Consider the following 19474-nt stretch of genomic DNA (forward strand, 5'->3'; position numbering starts at 1 on the left):
TGGGATTCCACAGGGATCTGTACTGGGACCAATTTTGTTTAATATCTTCATAAGTGACATTGCAAAAGGCCTCGATGGTAAGGTTTGTCTTTTTGCTGATGACACAAAGATATGTAACAGGGTTGATGTTCCTGGAGGGAAACGCCAAATGGAAAAGGACTTAGGAAAACTAGAAGAATGGTCAGAACTCTGGCAACTGAAATTTAATGTGGATAAGTGCAAGATAATGCACCTGGGGCGTAAAAACCCAAGGGCAGAATATAGAATATTCGACACAGTCCTGACCTCAGTATCTGAGGAAAGGGATTTAGGAGTAATTATTTCAGAAGACTTAAAGGTGGGAAGACAATGTAATAAAGCAGCACGAAATGCAAGCAGAATGCTTGGATGTATAGGGAGAGGTATAAGCAGTAGAAAGAGTGAAGTGCTTATGCCGCTGTACAGATCACTAGTGAGACCTCACTTGGAGTATTGTGCGCAGTACTGGAGGCCATATCTCCAGAAGGATATAGATACTCTAGAGAGAGTTCAGAGAAGAGCTACTAAACTAGTACATGGATTGCAGGATAAAACTTACCAGGAAAGGTTAAAAGACCTTAATATGTATAGCTTGGAAGAAAGAAGAGACCGAGGGGATATGATAGAAACTTTTAAATACATAAAGGGAATCAACTCGGTAAAGGAGGAGAGCATATTTAAAAGAAGAAAAACTACCACAAGAGGACACAGTTTTAAATTAGAGGGGCAAAGGTTTAAAAGTAATATAAGGAAGTATTACTTTACTGAGAGGGTAGTGGATGCATGGAATAGCCTTCCTGCAGAAGTGGTAGCTGCAAATACAGTGAAGGAGTTTAAGCATGCATGGGATAGGCATAAGGCCATCCTTCATATAAGATAGGGCCGGGGCTATTCATAGGATTCAGATATATTGGGCAGACTAGATGGGCCAAATGGTTCTTATCTGCCGACACATTCTATGTTTCTATGTTTCTATGTTTCTATTAGTTAAAAATGACAATATTGTGTGGTCCTGAAGGCCAACAGTAGCCAGTCCTTAAGGGGTCATAATCCTGCACATATAACTTTCTTTTCAAACAGATTGGGGTGCGCATTCCATGCCGAAATCTGTGTAATATTCACATTAAATCAGCACTCCATTGAGCACAATAGGAATCTAGGTTGCCATACATAAAACCATGGATTTTATTTGCATTGGTTTGAAATAAACATCAAAAAGTTACATCTCACTTCTTGATGAGATTTCTGTTCAGAAACCGTGGTGAGTTAGCCTCAAACAGTTGTCAAACAAATTATCACCGAATCTGCAGCAAACCACAGCAGGTTAGCCACCACCAGACCCTATAGACTATAATGGGATCCACTGGGGATCTGGCCATTTTCTGGCATGAGTTTCCGCTGGGTAATAACCATTGCATGCACACAGCATATATACACACATATATACATCATACACAGCATTAATACACAATTACAGTATACAGGGAGTGCAGAATTATTAGGCAAATGAGTATTTTGACCACATCATCCTCTTTATGCATGTTGTCTTACTCCAAGCTGTATAGGCTCGAAAGCCTACTACCAATTAAGCATATTAGGTGATGTGCATCTCTGTAATGAGAAGGGGTGTGGTCTAATGACATCAACACCCTATATCAGGTGTGCATAATTAATAGGCAACTTTTCTTTGGCAAAATGGGTCAAAAGAAGGACTTGACAGGCTCAGAAAAGTCAAAAATAGTGAGATATCTTGCAGAGGGATGCAGCACTCTTAAAATTGCAAAGCTTTTGAAGCGTGATCATCGAACAATCAAGCGTTTCATTCAAAATAGTCAACAGGGTCGCAAGAAGCGTGTGGAAAAACCAAGGCGCAAAATAACTGCCCATGAACTGAGAAAAGTCAAGCGTGCAGCTGCCAAGATGCCACTTGCCACCAGTTTGGCCATATTTCAGAGCTGCAACATCACTGGAGTGCCCAAAAGCACAAGGTGTGCAATACTCAGAGACATGGCCAAGGTAAGAAAGGCTGAAAGACGACCACCACTGAACAAGACACACAAGCTGAAACGTCAAGACTGGGCCAAGAAATATCTCAAGACTGATTTTTCTAAGGTTTTATGGACTGATGAAATGAGAGTGAGTCTTGATGGGCCAGATGGATGGGCCCGTGGCTGGATTGGTAAAGGGCAGAGAGCTCCAGTCCGACTCAGACGCCAGCAAGGTGGAGGTGGAGTACTGGTTTGGGCTGGTATCATCAAAGATGAGCTTGTGGGGCCTTTTCGGGTTGAGGATGGAGTCAAGCTCAACTCCCAGTCCTACTGCCAGTTTCTGGAAGACACCTTCTTCAAGCAGTGGTACAGGAAGAAGTCTGCATCCTTCAAGAAAAACATGATTTTCATGCAGGACAATGCTCCATCACACGCGTCCAAGTACTCCACAGCGTGGCTGGCAAGAAAGGGTATAAAAGAAGAAAATCTAATGACATGGCCTCCTTGTTCACCTGATCTGAACCCCATTGAGAACCTGTGGTCCATCATCAAATGTGAGATTTACAAGGAGGGAAAACAGTACACCTCTCTGAACAGTGTCTGGGAGGCTGTGGTTGCTGCTGCACGCAATGTTGATGGTGAACAGATCAAAACACTGACAGAATCCATGGATGGCAGGCTTTTGAGTGTCCTTGCAAAGAAAGGTGGCTATATTGGTCACTGATTTGTTTTTGTTTTGTTTTTGAATGTCAGAAATGTATATTTGTGAATGTTGAGATGTTATATTGGTTTCACTGGTAAAAATAAATAATTGAAATGGGTATATATTTGTTTTTTGTTAAGTTGCCTAATAATTATGCACAGTAATAGTCACCTGCACACACAGATATCCCCCTAAAATAGCTAAAACTAAAAACAAACTAAAAACTACTTCCAAAAATATTCAGCTTTGATATTAATGAGTTTTTTGGGTTCATTGAAAACATGGTTGTTGTTCAATAATAAAATTAATCCTCAAAAATAAAACTTGCCTAATAATTCTGCACTCCCTGTACTGCCAGTGCGTTTTTACGTTATAAATTTTACGGCGTTCATTTTTCAGTATAAGTAACATAATATCTTTATTCTCTGGGTCAGTACGATTACAATGATACCAAATACATATAGTTTTTAAAGAAAAATATGTTTTTGCATTGCCACTTCCCAAGACCCATAACATTTATATTTTTCTTTATATGGAGTTGTGTAAGGGCTTGATTTTTTGGGGAAAACTTGTATTTTTCATTCGTATCATTTTGAAGTAAATGGCGCTTTTTGTTCGCTTGTTATTAAGCTTTTTCGGTGGCAACTAAAAATAAATTAACAATTCTGTATTTTTTATTTATTTTACGTCGTTCACTGTAGGGGATAATTTCCGTGATATTTATGTAGTCTGGGTCGTTATGGATGCGGCAATTCCAAACATATGGGGGAGATTTATTTTTTGCAATTTTTTTCATTGAAAAGTACATTTTCAATGGGAAAAAAAGTGTGATTTTTTTTTTGAATAAATTCGTTTGTTTTTTTTACCACTTAATAGTCCCATAAGGGAACTATAACAGACAGCTTTTTGATTGCTTTTAAAATGCAATGCACTATCCCTATAGTGCATTGCATTTTAATGGAAATGCTATTCTGACATTGACCAGCAGGCTGCGCCAGAGAGGCACAGCCTGATGGAAATTACTCAAGGCTGGTCTGGGGCCTACATCAGACCCCAGGCAGCCTTCACACACATTGGCACCCTGCGATCGCATTTGCGGTGTGCCAATAGGAGACAGACGGAGTCTGCTCCCTCTGTCAGCACTTTAGATGCCGGTCCGGGCTGTTAGAGCAGGGCCGCAGCTTTGATATGAGAGCCGGGTCCCCGCTGCACTTTTTTTTTTAGGCTTGAGGACCTAAGTGCATCATAATTCCAATTGAAAAATAATGTTTTACATGACCTGCCAGAGAGAAGTAATCAAAGTAATCATGGGATTATCAGATTATTGCATATTTGAAATTCCCTTTAAAGTGCACCTAGCTATGAAATACATATAAACATTACATTTTGTGTAATTTATGTACAGGTGTATAATTATATGCAAATATCTAAAAAAAATATATATATACTGCCAGTTAAGTATGAAAAGTGATTAGGACTTCTTAAATGGCATCTGTCAGTAGATTGGTACCTATGACACAGGCTGATCTGTTACATGTGCGCTTGGCAGCTGAAGGCATCTGTGTTGAGCCATTGAGCCTCTAGGAGCAACAAGGGCGTTACCATTACACGTAGAGGCTCTGCTTTCTCTGCAACTGCTGTGTCGCCTGCAGTTTGACCAGGCAGTAAAAATGTCATTACTCCTAAAGTGCAGAGGGCACAGCAGTTGCAGCGCACATGCAGCAGGTCAGCCAGTTTCATAGGTTCAAATCTGCTGACAGATGCCCTTTAATTGATCACAGAAAGTGCTGACTGTACTGTTGGTTTCTTTCACTGTGCCCATTTTTCAGCTGTTTATTGCTTTGTAGTGTGCTTCCATTAACCCTTAGGATACCAGCCCCGTACATGTACGGCGCTGGAAACTGCGACAGCTACGGTGCTCTGATCGGGTAGGCGCAGCAGCTGCACCTGCCCAATGAGCTGCAGGAGACCAAAAGTCACTGATAACCGGACCACTGCTGTATGTGCCGGCATCAGTGAAAACACTGATGGCGGTGCATAAACCCTTGCACTGCCACGGTCAGCGCTGACCACAGCACTTGCGGTATACTGCCGTTTGCGGGGTGTCCATCGGGTCCCCACTCTGCTGTGACGGGTACCCGATGGCAGGGAAGGCAGCCTGATGCCTTCCCTAGGCATTGTGGCTGCCATCCGTGTGAGCCTGTGAGATCCACTGGTAATACACTTACAGCCAATGCATTACAATACAGAAGTATTGTGATACATTGTAAAGGGGATCAGACCCCCAAAAGTTGAAGTCCCAGAGTGGGACAAAAAATTTACAGAAAAAAATAAGCAAAAAAAATTAAGTTTTACCAAAAATTAAAAGTTTAAGTAAAAAAAAAAAGCGTCCTATTCCCAAAATAAAGTAAAAAAAATATAAAAAAAGAAAAGTATACATATTAGGTATCTGCACGTCCGTATCACCCTGCTCTATGAAAATATCACATTAAATGCCCCCTCAGATGAATGCTGTAAAAAAATAAATTGAAAACCATAACAGCCATTTTTTTTTACCTTGCCTCACAAAAAGTTTAATACCAAGCGATCAAAAAGCCTTATGTACCCCAAAATGGTACCAATCAAACCGTCATCTCATCCCGCAAAAAAATTTGCCCCTACTTAAGACAATCACCCAAAAAATAGAAAAACGGCCTCTCAGAAAAGGACAACACAAAAACAAGATTTTATTCGTTATTCCGATTGCGGAGGCGGGGCTGAGGTGAGGAAGGCGGCACTATAGACAGGGAGGGTGGCGATTTCTAGTGGGAAGGCGGCGCTGGGCACCAGGCGGAGATGGCTGCAGCTGGACACCCTGTATGAATCAACGTCCCCTTGGGCACCTTAGGTAGGTGAATGACAGATTATAAAAACCTGTTTTATGTGCTAATAGAGCCACAGGCACATTTAATAAGTACAGTTTTGGATTCATGCTATTTGGACGGACCTGGCCATATGTTTAGGTTATAGGCCTAAAATGTCATGACAGAATCCCTTTAATACCAAACGATCAAAAAGTCTTATGTACCACAAAATGGTACCAATCAAACAATCACCTCACCCCGCAAAAAATGAGTCCGCACATAAGGCAATCACTTAAAAAATAAAAAACAATGGCACCTGTAAACCAATCCATCAAAATCTGCGCTGCAAAAGCCAGATGGCGCTCCTTCCATTCTGAATCCTGCCATGTGCCCCCACAGCAGTTTACTTATATCCTCTGTGATCAAAATCCTTTAATCACCAAAAAATCCCACTAGGGACCCTCTTACTTGTGTTTGAAAAATTTTAACATAACTTTTATTTTTCATTTCTAAGATGCCCATAGAGAGAAATATATTAAAGCTATCAGCTGACTTTTTGTCTAGAATTAATACGTCCTTAATGGCTCTTTGTTAGGCCTCATAGCAACTAATGACGCCGTGCGCTCCTGCTCTCAGCAGGAATCCAGGCCGGGTTACCACGGACCGCTCACGGCCGTGGAAAACGGCCGTGTGCATGAGGCCTTACAGTGTGGTGCCAGGGAGTCAAATAGGTCTGGAATTAGCAATCCAGTCTCTCGTGATGCTTTTAGCAATGTATTGTAGATATTTATATTTAGTAAATAATAAGGTTTAACAAACACAGCATCATAAGGGCACTTTCACACTAGCGATGTTAGAATCCGGCAGGCAGCTCCGGCAACGGAACTGCCGGATCCAGAAAGCCGTATACAAACGAAAATAGCAGATCCGTCTCATCTGGCATCATCCGGAATAACGGATCCGGTATTTAAATTTTTCCAAAGATCAAAAGCAAAAATAGCTTCTTCTATGTCCCAACGCATGCGCTGACCAGAAAACTGGATCCCGCGAAGCGGCAATTTCCGAAACACTTGATACTGTATTTGCAATGACCACGGACACAGCCCCTGGATAGTGCTGGCTTTAATGGAATCCAACAACCTAGAAAAAGCCCAGTCCAGCTCCAATTAGCAAAAAGGTTGTATCTTTATTTAAGCGGCTTTGTTAAAAGTATTTTTTCAACACACAAGAAAAATTGTTATGCGTTTCGGACCATTTTTGCGGGGGTCCTCCTTCATGACAATACAAAACTTAACTAACCATGCTATATATATACCATCCCCCCACATCCGCACCAATAAGGCTTCTAATTAGGAACAGGTGAAGGGGGAGGCACAGACAGCATGATTTAAAATCACATGTATTACTAGAAAAAGAAAAATTATTATGTATATATATGTAGTGAAGGCTGAAGCTCAGCCTGCGTTTGTGGGAGGGGCGAAGGAGGCCTATTTAGCGCCGCCTCACGCTCCCATCACGGACGCCGCTCTCTCACGTGACGTCTCTTCACTTCCAGGTTCAGTGCCGATGCTGTCGCTCTACCTTGCTGCTGCCTCGTTCCTGCCTCCGGTCTGATTTCCTCTGCCCTCCCGAACCGCGCCCTCCTGGTAAGCTAAGCGGCGCCTTGAGCTGCTCCCCGTCCTGGGAGCCTCGGCGCCGCGCTCTTCAACGTTCCACGTGTCTGCATGCTGGCCCCAGCTCCCTCACTGGTCTCCAGGCAACGCCGACGCTCAGGTCCCCTTCACAGGGAAACCTGACACCCAGCATGATCACCATCCAGCACATTCAGGCTGCCACAGCACCTGCATCCAACCCACCCTGGTCACCCCTCTTGAGGTCACATGACCAACCCATCACATACCATACTCTCAGTCTGGGCACACTTCATTCAGCAATCCATACCCAGCAATGTTAAAAAAAAAAAAAAAAAAGGGGGGCTCATGTCGTCCGTCTGCCGCGTGCCAGATTCACGTCACCTTCATTTTACCGGGATGCTCGGGTTCCCTGTCGTTTGTCTGCCGCACGGCGGATTCACGTCGTTCACTTCTGGGACTCCTCAGTCCATTCCATCCTTCCGTCTGCCGCCCAGCAGAGTCACGTCCTTTCCTGACACGCATCAGGTCTCATCCAGCATTGCTCTTTCAGGTTTCACGCAATCATCTGCCACGCAGCAGATTCATGTAAATTTTTCGGTCTCGCTTTCAGGTTTTGTTCACGCAATGATCCACCACGCAGCAGATTCATGTCAATTTTTCGGTCTTGCTTTTAGGTTTCATTCACGCTATTGTCTGCCACGCAGCAGATTCATGTAAATTTTCTGTTTTGCTTTAGGTTCATTCACGCTATTGTCTGCCACGCAGCAGATTCATGTCAATTTTCTGTTTTGCTTTTAGGTTCATTCACGCCATTGTCTGCCACGCAGCATATTCATGTCAATTTTCTGTCTTGCTTTCAGGTTTCATTCACGCTATTGTCTGCAACGCATCAGATTCATGTCAATTTTTCTGTCTTGCTTTTAGGTTTCATTCACGCTATTGTCTGCAACGCAGCAGATTCATGTCAATTTTTCTGTCTCGCTTTTAGGTTTTATTCACGCTCTTGTCTGCCACGCAGCAGATTCACGTCAATTTTTCTGTCTCGCTTTTAGGTTTTATTCACACTATTGTCTGCCACGCAGCAGATTCATGTCAATTTTTCTATCTCATTTAATGTTTCATTCACGTAATCGTCTGCCACGCAGCAGATGCCCTTTCCGGTCTCGTTTCTTTCCCTGACACGCATCAGGTTTTCAGTTTTGGTCTGCCACGCAGCAGTCCATGTTAGTTTTCCTGACACGCATCAGGTTCATCCACCGCCCTGACACGCATCAGGGACAGGTTCTCACGTCTCATTTGCACTTCCTGACACGCATCAGGTGCTGTCGCGGTCCTGCCACGCAGCAGGTGCATCGGTCGCCCGACTCGCTCGGCCCGTTCTAACCTGGTCGGACCCTGATGCGCCTCAGGGGCTTCGCCTCTAGCCACGCAGCTAGTTCACGGGTTCCGACCGCCCGCAAGGCATCAGGTCATTCAGGGGCGCCTCACATGTATCAGGCACGGTCAAGCTTGATCCACAGCTTCCGCTCCCTGATTCACGTCAGGTTCTATTTCTCTTCTGCATCTCTCAAACCTCACCCCATGTTTTCTAGGGTCATCCCGGAGGTCTGTCTGGTTCAAAAAATTCACCAGGCGAATTCCTCAAGGTACCAATCCTAGGCCCCCCTTTTCATCCAGGTCATTTCTGTTCTACGGTTTCATCTGCCAAGTCCAGGTAAGTTTGGTTCCACTACTTCATCCCTTAGGATCAGGCCGGCATCTGCAGGTCACCTTTCCTTCAGGTAGTCTAGGCCAGCTCGTCAGGGGGGCAGGCCTCTCAACCTTTTCCTGGTAACGGATTTCGGTCACTCTTCGGTGTTATTCAGAGAGTTTCACGGATTCACTCGCTGGTGTCAGGTGGCTCTATCACCCTTCTTACCTTCCATTCTTCATTCCACAGCACGATGTCCCACGCGTCCGATATCGCCGAGACCCGCTCTATTCCGGAATCGCCCGGCTCGGCCCATGGAAGCACTCTTTCATTTAGGCAATGGACCATTCCGAAACTCATGACTGAACTAACCAGGAGAGGCATCCGCTATCCTGCCTCAGCACGCAAAGCTGAGTTGTACAGGCTACTGACGGCGGAGCCTATCTCAGCTGCAGAAGATCTGGTGTCCCTGTCCACGATCCAGACAGCGCTGGCCCAGCTTCATTCCGCCATCAACACTCTCACCAGTTCAGTGTCTGACATCCAGACCAGGTTGCTGGTGGTGGAGACCAGACCATCAATTCCGAGCACTCCCACCTCTCCGGTTCCAGACCCATCTGCCATTCATGCCCCAACCCCAAGTCAGGCTCCCAGCTCCTTCACCATTTCCCATCACACCATTTCCCCATCACACTCCCCATCCCCATCACACTTCGTTCCCGATAACATCCAGAAGGACATTTTGGCAGGTAAAGACATTAACCTGGCTTCCATACTCATTTCCACCCACGACTCCAACGAGAACAGGACCATTGCATGTGGAGACGTGTCAGTGGTTCTCAAATCCAAAGACGCCCGGTTGCATAAAAAACTCTCCATTCCAGAGTTCGTGCTGGCCTTCAGCCTATTCCGAGACATCCTATGCTCTGCCCAACCGCACCGTAGAGAGGAACTCAACACCTACCTCTACAGGGTCACTGATTTGGGACACAAGTATGGAGGTCATGCATTCTACGATTATCATCGCTCGTTCTCCGCCAAAGCCGCTGCTGCTCTGTCCCAGTTCCAGCACATCACGGATTGGTCCACACTAGACATGGAGCTGTTCTGCAGGCATTTTGCGGGCCTCAAAGCTCCCACCTGTGCCAATTGCCAATCCATCTCGCATTCCTCCGACTGCCATCCCTTCCGGGTCTTCGAGTTCAGGGCAGAACACAGACAAATGGGGCAGGCCCATAGTGTTTTTGGGCAGAAGTCAGGTTTGTAACAACTTCAACTGGTCTGATTGCTATTTCGCAAAATGCAAGGCTTTGCATGTTTGCACCATTTGTTTCAGGGCCCACCCCCAGTCGTCCTGTCCGCAAAGGTCATCAAAACAGCCATGACTAGCTGGAGTCAACATTGACCTACTAGCCGCCCTCCTTCTGCATCACCACGATCCTGCTTTCGTGCAGTTTTTGGTCTCCGGTTTTTCACAGGGGTTCCATACAGGGCTAGTTTCCTCCCCGCAAACAACTTGGGAGGGTCCCAATCTCCGTTCCGCCTTGGCAGATCCTGAATCAGTGGACTCCCTCATCCAGTCCGAGATCAGTAAGGGTTTCCTCCTAGGTCCATTCGTAGTCCCCCCCTTTGACATCTGGAGGGTCAACCCCATTGGCCTGGTCTTTCCAAGGCAGACATTGCCGACGCTTTCAAACTTCTTCCAGTTTCGCCCCAGCTATGGAAATTCTACGGCATCAAGTGGAGGGAACGGTACTATTTCTCAGACAGACTGACATTTGGATCAAAGAGCAGTCCCTGGCTCTTTGATCAATTTGCCACAGCTCTCCACTGGGTCTTGGTCAACCACGGCGGATGCTCCAGGGTCATCCATTACCTTGATGACTTCCTGTTGATCGAGACCGCAGATCAAGCACCCAATCAGCTCCAGGTACTTCTCGACTTGTTCTCAAAACTGAACGTCCGATTGCCCCAGCAAAAGTTGAAGGTCCATCTTCAGTCATAACATTCCTGGGGATCATGTTGGATACTGGTAAGATGGAAGCCAGATTGCCCGACGAAAAACTCCGCAAAATCCAAGATTCCATCAGGAAGTCTGTCACGGCCAGGACCCTCACCAAGGTCGAACTCCAGTCGATTCTGGGAATGTCAAATTTTGCCTCCAAGATCATGCCCCAGGGGCGGGCATTCATCTCCAGATTGCTGCAACTTTTACCTGCTGCCTCGGATCAGGACTCCTTGATCCACCTCGACGCCGCCGCAACGGCCGATCTCCACATGTGGCACCATTTCCTGTCCAGCTGGAATGGCATCTCCCTCTTCGTCCCTTCCTGGGACGATAATTCTCCCACCGTCTTTTCCGACGCAGCAGGTTCAAAAGGGTTTGCAGCCATTTTCAACAACCACTGGTTCGCGGGTCCTTGGCCGCCTCAGATTTCTTCCATCCAGAGTTCCATCAAATCCTCTCCACTGTTAAAAATCTATCCCATCGTGGCAGCTGCCCAGACCTGGGGGGAGATCTGGAGGAACAAGCCGGTCATCTTCGTCACGGACAATCAGGCAGTGGTAGAAATCCTCAGCAAAGGCCGCTCCTCTTCCCCACAAATCATGCCCTTTGTCCGCAGATTAGTATGCCTTGCCTTAAAATATAATTTTCATTTTTAATGCAGGTTCATACAGGGTTCAGCAAACACAGCAGCTGATGCCCTCTCCCGTTTCAACTTCCCGGTTTTCTTTCAGGTGATGCCAGATGCGGATCCATCAGGGGTCCCTCCACCCGCCGTCGAGATGCTGACGATGGATTGAGCAAGCATGTCAGAACGGCTAAGTCACTCATCCATAACTCCTTATCCCTCAATACAGCCAGGAACTACAAGACAGGGTGGGAAACCTTCACACAATTCTCCCTCAGACACCCACAAGAACACCTGGACCGAACAACTTATGTCATGACATTCCTGGCTTATTGTCACACAGACCTTCACCTATCTTTTAACACCATCAAATTATACCTTGCAGGGGTACAACATTTCTTCACTTTAGACCACCCAGGCAGCCAGTCCATATTTTCTTCTCAGGCCATCAAATCCACCCTCAGAGGGATCCAAAAGAGCAGCAACAAGCCGGAGTCCCGCAGGAAACCAGTCACCGGGGCAATGTTCAGGGCTTTTTCCACCTCCCTAGACAATGATCCTTTCGGGCCATACAAAAGCATAGTGATCAAAGCAGCTATGTATCTCTGTTTCTACGGGTTTTTACGGCCCGGGGAATTCACCAGCTCTCCCGGACACGCAGGCCCCACTTCAGACCAGCTGGTCTGGTAGCAGACGCATTGCACCCTTTCACTCCCTTCCACCAAAACTTCTCAAGTAGGACCACCAGTCAAAATTAGCTACTTCCAGACCTTCAATGAATGGTGCCCGATTGCCGTGTTCAAAAAGCTACTCGCCATCTCAAAGGGTTCCACGCCAGACAGCCCTCTCTTTCCCTTCAACTCCAAACATCTCACGACCTCACAGTTCATCCATCATATCAGAACTTTAGCTTCTGGACTAGGGTTCGACGTCAAGGCCATCTCGGGACATTCATTTCGCTTCCGCAGCGTCAAGTCACGGGGTCCCAGCACACGTCATCCAGAAAATGGGCAGATGGCAATCCTCCTGCTTCACGCATTACATCCCAAATCCACGGGCCGAGATCGCCAAAGCCTTCACCAGCTTAGCTCTATGAGTTCCACCTACCATTTCCTACCCGTTGACTTTTGCCCCTCATTTAGCTCGCACCCGGCCATGGCTTCCCGCACACCCCAGCCATCTATAGTTGACAGTCATGTCATCCCTTTCCCCTCGGTTCTTCCTCATAGTTCCCACCGTAGCCAGGACCACAAGTAGTCAAGGCTGAAGCTCAGCCTGCGTTTGTGGGAGGGGCGAAGGAGGCCTATTTAGCGCCGCCTCACGCTCCCATCACGGACACCGCGCTCTCACCCCTCCCACCCTTCCCCTTCTTCACCTCTCTCACCATCAGGCATGCCCCTCATTTAGCTCGCACCCGGCCATGGCTTCCCGCACACCCCAGCCATCCATAGTTGACAGTCATGTCATCCCTTTCCCCTCGGTTCTTCCTCACAGTTCCCACCGTAGCCAGGACCACAAATATATATATATATATATATATATATATATGTGTGTGCTTTATTTCAACTTCATAAAAATCACATATAAGTAAAAAATCCATATCATTGAACAACACAATGCATTGGCAGAACACAGGAAGAGATTTACATAAAATGTGCTGTTAATATTGCAAAATGAGGTCACATCTTCTATTTAAACCTTGTGGGTGACGAGTGACTAACTGGAACATCCAGTAAGCCTCCCTGTTTAATAATGTTCTTCTATAATCGCCTCCTCTCACGGGGCCATCACTCTTTCTATACCCTGTGCACACAATCCGGATGTGTCCCCACCATGACAAAAGGCAAAATGCATAGTGACCGCAGACACCTTGCGGTTCTCATGATGGGGCACATCCGAAATGTGTTTACGGACCCTGGATTTAAGCTGATTGGAGGTACAGCCAACATACTGCATACTGTTCCGGGATGTTAGACTGAAAAAATACCACAGCATGCTGTGGTATTTTGTCCGGTCAAATACCGTATAAGGGATGGAACAAAATACATCCTGATGCATATTGAGCAGATTGCTTTCCATTCAGAATGCATTATGACAAAATGGAAGCGTTTTTTTCCCGGTATTGAGACCCTTTGCCGGATTTCAATATCGGAAAATAATAATGCTAGTGTGAAAGTACCCTTAGCTGTTCTCTCTCTGCACTAGATCAGCCACTGAGTCTATCTCATACATTACTTTGTTAGGCCTCTTGCACACGAGCTGGCCATATGTTCCGGAGCGACATTGATCGTGCGCATGGGAGCACACAGCATCATAGATTACAATGATGCTGTGCATGTCGGGCCGCCCGCGGGGCTATTGTCCTGCACTCATAAAGTCATATGATGCATGGAACGAACGCAACGTTCGTGAGCAAGGGGTCTAATTCTGTAAATTCTCCCCATCTGTCTAATGCCCAATGTGTGTCCGTAAGATGTGAGTGAAAATAGCTGTTACCAATGATCACTTGTGAATCAGGAAATTAGATTGATGGACATATATTAATGGCCAATGATATCTCTTTGTTTAAGAGCCTGGCAGGTGAGTTTGTGGCCAGTAGGTCTACATCAATTGTGGTGACATTAGACTCACCCATTGATCTATATCTATTTCCATATCTGCTTTACCTATCCTTGTAAATAGATGTCATCAGAAACTATAATGTCCAATAATTCACCCCCTACTAATGAGTCATTTTATGTAGATGGGGAAAGTTCGGGTTTGGGATCGGTGTTGTGTAGATTTTATTATTTTCCTTTATAACATGGTTATAAGGGAAAATAATAGCATTCTTAATACAAAATGCTTAGTAAAATGTCCATTGAGGGGTTAAAAATAATAAACCAATTTAACCGCCTCCGGACCGCCTAACGCACATGTGCGGTCCGGAGGCGGCAGCTCTGCACAGAGTGACGCATATACGCGTCATCTCGCGAGAGCCGAGATTTCCTGTGAACGCGCGCACACAGGCGCGCACGTTCACAGGAACTGAAGGTAAGCGAGTGGATCTCCAGCCTGCCAGCGGCGATCGCTCGCTGGCAGGCTGGAGATGTGATTTTTTTAATCCCTAACAAGTATATTAGACGCTGTTTTGATAACAGCGTCTAATATACCTGCTACCTGGTCCTCTGGTGGTCCCTTTTGTTTGGATCGACCACCAGAGGACACAGGTAGCTGTGTAAAGTAGCACTAAACATCACTACACTACACCCCCCCCTGTCACTTATTAACCCCTTATAAACCCCTGATCACCCCATATAGACTCCCTGATCACCCCCCTGTCATTGATCACCCCCCTGTCATTGATCACCCCCCTGTAAGGCTCCATTCAGATGTCCGTATGATTTTTGCGGATCCACGGATACATGGATCGGATCCGCAAAACACATACGGACATCTGAATGGAGCCTTACAGGGGGGTGATCAATGACAGGCAGGTGATCACCCATATAGATTCCCTGATCACCCCCTGTCATTGATCACCCCCCTGTCATTGATCACCCCCCTGTAAGGCTCTATTCAGATGTCCGTATGATTTTTACGGATCCACGGCTACATGGATCGGATCCGCAAAACACATACGGACGTCTGAATAGAGCCAGAACAGTATAAATACCCCACATTTGACCCCATTTCGGAAAGAAGACACCCCAAGGTATTCCGTGAGGGGCATATTGAGTCCATGAAAGATTGAAATTTTTGTCCCAAGTTAGCGGAAAGGGAGATACAAAAAAAAAATCAATTTCCGCTAACTTGTGCCAAAAAAAAAAAATTCTATGAACTCGCCATGCCCCTCATTGAATACCTTGGGGTGTCTTCCTTCCAAAATGGGGTCACATGTGGGGTATTTATACTGCCCTGGCTTTTTAGGGGCCCAAAACCGTGAAAAGAAGTCTGGGATCCAAATGTCAAAAAATGCCCTCCTAAAAGGAATTTGGGCTGCTTTGCGCATCTAGGCTGCAAAAAAGTGTCACACATCTGGTATCGGCGTACTCAGGAGAAGTTGGGCAATGTGTTTTGGGGTGTCATTTTACATATACCCATGCTGGGTGAGATAATATCTGGGTCAAATGCCAACTTTGTATAAAAAAATGGGAAAAGTTGTCTTTTGCCAAGATATTTCTCTCACCCAGCATGGGTATATGTAAAATGACACCCCAAAACACATTCCCCAACTTCTCCTGAGTACGGCGATACCAGATGTGTGACACTTTTTTGCCGCCTAGGTGGGCAAAGGGGCTCACATTCCAAAGAGCACCTTTAGGATTTCACAGGTCATTTTTTACACATTTTGATTTCAAACTACTTACCAATTATTAGGGCCCCTAGAATGCCAGGGCAGTATCACTACCCCACAAGTGACCCCATTTTGGAAAGAAGACACTCCAAGGTATTCCGTGAGGGGCATGGCGAGTTCCTAGAATTTTTTATTTTCTGTCACAAGTTAGCGGAAAATGATGATTTTTTTTTATTTTAGTTTTTCTTACAAAGTCTCATATTCCACTAACTTGTGACAAAAAATAAAAAATTCTAGGAACTCGCCATGCCCCTCACGGAATACCTTGGGGTGTCTTCTTTCCAAAATGGGGTCACTTGTGGGGTAGTTATACTGTCCTGGCAATTTAGGGGCCCATACGTGTGAGAAGTAGTTTGCAATCAAAATGTGTAAAAAATGGCCTGCGAAATCCGAAAGGTGCACTTTGGAATATGTGCCCCTTTGCCCACCTTGGCTGCAAAAAAGTGTCACACATGTGGTATCGCCGTACTCAGGAGAAGCTGGGGAATGTGTTTTGGGGTGTCATTTTACATATACCCATGCTGGGTGAGATAAATATCTTGGTCAAATGCCAACTTTGTATAAAAAAATGGGAAAAGTTGTCTTTTGCCAAGATATTTCTCTCACCCAGCATGGGTATATGTAAAATAACACCCCAAAACACATTCCCCAATTTCTCCTGAGTACAGCGATACCAGATGTGTGACACTTTTTTGCAGCCTAGGTTGGCAAAGGGACCCACATTCCAAAGTGCACCTTTCGGATTTCACCGGTCATTTTTTACAGATTTTGATTGCAAACTACTTCTCACACATATGGGCCCCTAAATTGCCAGGGCAGTATAACTACGCCACAAGTGACCCCATTTTGGAAAGAAGACACCCCAAGGTATTTTGTGATGGGCATAGTGAGTTCATGGAAGTTTTTATTTTTTGTCACAAATTAGTGGAATATGAGACTTTGTAAGAAAAAAAGAATAAAAAAAAATCATCATTTTCCGCTAACGTGTGATAAAAAATAAAAAGTTTTATGAACTCACTATGCCCATCAGCGAATACCTTAGGGTGTCTACTTTCCGAAATGGGGTCATTTGTGGTTTTTACTGTCTGGGCATTGTAGAACCTCAGGAAACATGACAGGTGCTCAGAAAGTCAGAGCTGCTTCAAAAAGCGGAAATTCACATTTTTGTACCATAGTTTGTAAAACGCTATAACTTTTACCCAAACCATTTTTTTTGCCCAAACATTTTTTTTATCAAAGACATGTAGAACAACAAATTTAGCGAAAAATTTATATATGTCGTTTTTTTTTTTGCAAAATTTTACAGCTGAAAGTGAAAAATGTCATTTTTTTGCAAAAAAATCATAAAATTTTGATTAATAACAAAAAAAGTAAAAATGTCAGCAGCAATGAAATACCACCAAATGAAAGCTCTATTAGTGAGAAGAAAAGGAGGTAAAATTCATTTGGGTGGTAAGTTGCATGACCGAGCAAAAAACGGTGAAAGTAGTGTAGTGCAGAAGTGTAAAAAGTGGCCTGGTCATTAAGGGGGTTTCAGCGAGCGGGGTTGAAGTGGTTAACTCACCCCCTCCACTTGATCACGTAGCGGATCTCCTTTTCTTTCTACTTTCTTCAGGACCTAGCTAAAGGACCTTTGATGACGTCACTGCGCTCATCACATGGTCCATCACCATGGAAATTCATCACAAAACAATTTTTGGGGTAAAATTCGGTGAAGCAGCCAAATTGAATTTTCCAAAACTTCGCTCATCTCTATTTAAAACCTTAAAGGATATGGTTGCCTTTGTAAAAAAAAAAAAAAAAAAAAAATTGTTTTTACACTAATGAATTTATTTTGTGGAGAAAAACTTTTTTCCAATTGGTTGTTTATTTTAATTTTTTCGTTTTTGTTCTACAGCCTGCTGTGTTTCCTATGCACAGGCTGCTCTCAGTGAACTTACAGAGAATCCGTAACCTGACAGATTTTCTGGGATTTTCTAGGACTTCTCCCGTCACCACACAGGAGCGTGCACTGTCTCCCTCTCCCTGCAAATGACAGCCTCAGCCTGCAATGTGTTTTACAGCTTCTAATACACATCCCAGGCATTGGCACTTTCATTATCAGCCCTGTCATGAGTATTAGGGGCTATAAAACACATCCCTGGCCGTTTCTGTCATTAGCAGACACATTGTATTCTAATTAGTGTTGATCGAGCACCAAAGTGCTCGGGTGCTCGGGTGCTCAGGTGCTCTGGCCGAACACATCAGGGTGCGAGTATAATGAAAGTCAGTGGGAGAACCCGAGCATTAAACCAGGCACCCCCTGCTCTGTAGAGGGGAGGATGCCTGGTTCATATGAAAAGGTTAGAAAATGATGGAAACACCACATAAATGGTTCGGGAACAGCATGGGGAGGATGTCTTGATGCATCTTGGACTCCCAGGTCGCTGCTGGAATGATGTTTTCTGAGTAGTATGCTACTTTTACAGACTGACAATAATACGCACAAAACCGAAGATAAAATCGATTTTAGAGGAAAAATTGTTAGGAAACATTCTTTCCTGTATATTTACTTGTATATAAAGTGCAAGTGCCGCCAAAAACTACAAAGAAGAGGCACTCCGATACAATCTGTATATCACATAAAGGAGGGCCTCATTCACATTGTGGTACAATTGTTCAGGTAGTGGAACTCCTACACTCATAAAGCCTTCGCACTAAGTGAAAGGGCTGCCAAAAATTACAAGGAACCGGCAATCCAATACACACTTTGTTACACATAAAGGAGGGAATCATACACAGCCTTGAAAAATTATGATTGATTGCCTGCTGGTGACCCTCAAAAACATTTGGAGCAAGATCCTGCTGATCTGACCATCTAAAACATTATGGGCGAGGGACTGCTGCCGCTTTGGTGACTTTGGCCGATCGCAAGTCCCCGTGACGGCGACGATCCATTCAACTTTCAATGTTATTTTCAGCCCAAACCATGGTGACCATGAGTAACAAGGGAATCATGGTTCGATTCCAGAGAGGGAGCCGGAGAAACAGCTACGGCTACCACATCCAAGCAAGGCAGCATGCACGCAAATTACATATTAGGTATAATTAGGTGAGGGGCCTGCAGGTGAGCTGACCCTGTAAAATATTTTAGGTGCGGGCTTGTGGTGAGCTGACCCTCTAAAAAATTATATGCGAGGGCCTGCTGAGGAGCTGACCCTGTAAAAACTTTATATGCGAAGGCCTGTTGGTGAGCTGACCCTGTAAAAACTTTATATGCGAAGGCCTGTTGGTGAGCTGACCCTCTAAAAAATTATATGCGAGGGTCTGCTAATGAGCTGACCCTGTAAAAACGTTATATGCAAGGGCCTGCTGGTGAGCTGAACCTGTAAAACATTATATACGAGAGCCTGCTGGTGAGCTGACCCTCTAAAAAATTATATGTGAGGGCATGCTGGTGAGCTGACCCTGTAAAACATTATTGGCGAGGGCCTGCTGGTTAGCTGACCATTTAAAAAATTATATGCAAGGGCCTGCTGGTGAACTGACCCTCTAAAAATTATATGCGAGGACCTACTGGTGATCTGACCTTGTAAAACATTATAGGTGAGGGCCTGCTGGTGAGCTGACCCTGTAAAACATTATATGCG

Source organism: Bufo gargarizans, chromosome 5 (genome assembly GCF_014858855.1).
Source record: "Bufo gargarizans isolate SCDJY-AF-19 chromosome 5, ASM1485885v1, whole genome shotgun sequence".
Lineage (NCBI taxonomy): Eukaryota > Metazoa > Chordata > Amphibia > Anura > Bufonidae > Bufo > Bufo gargarizans.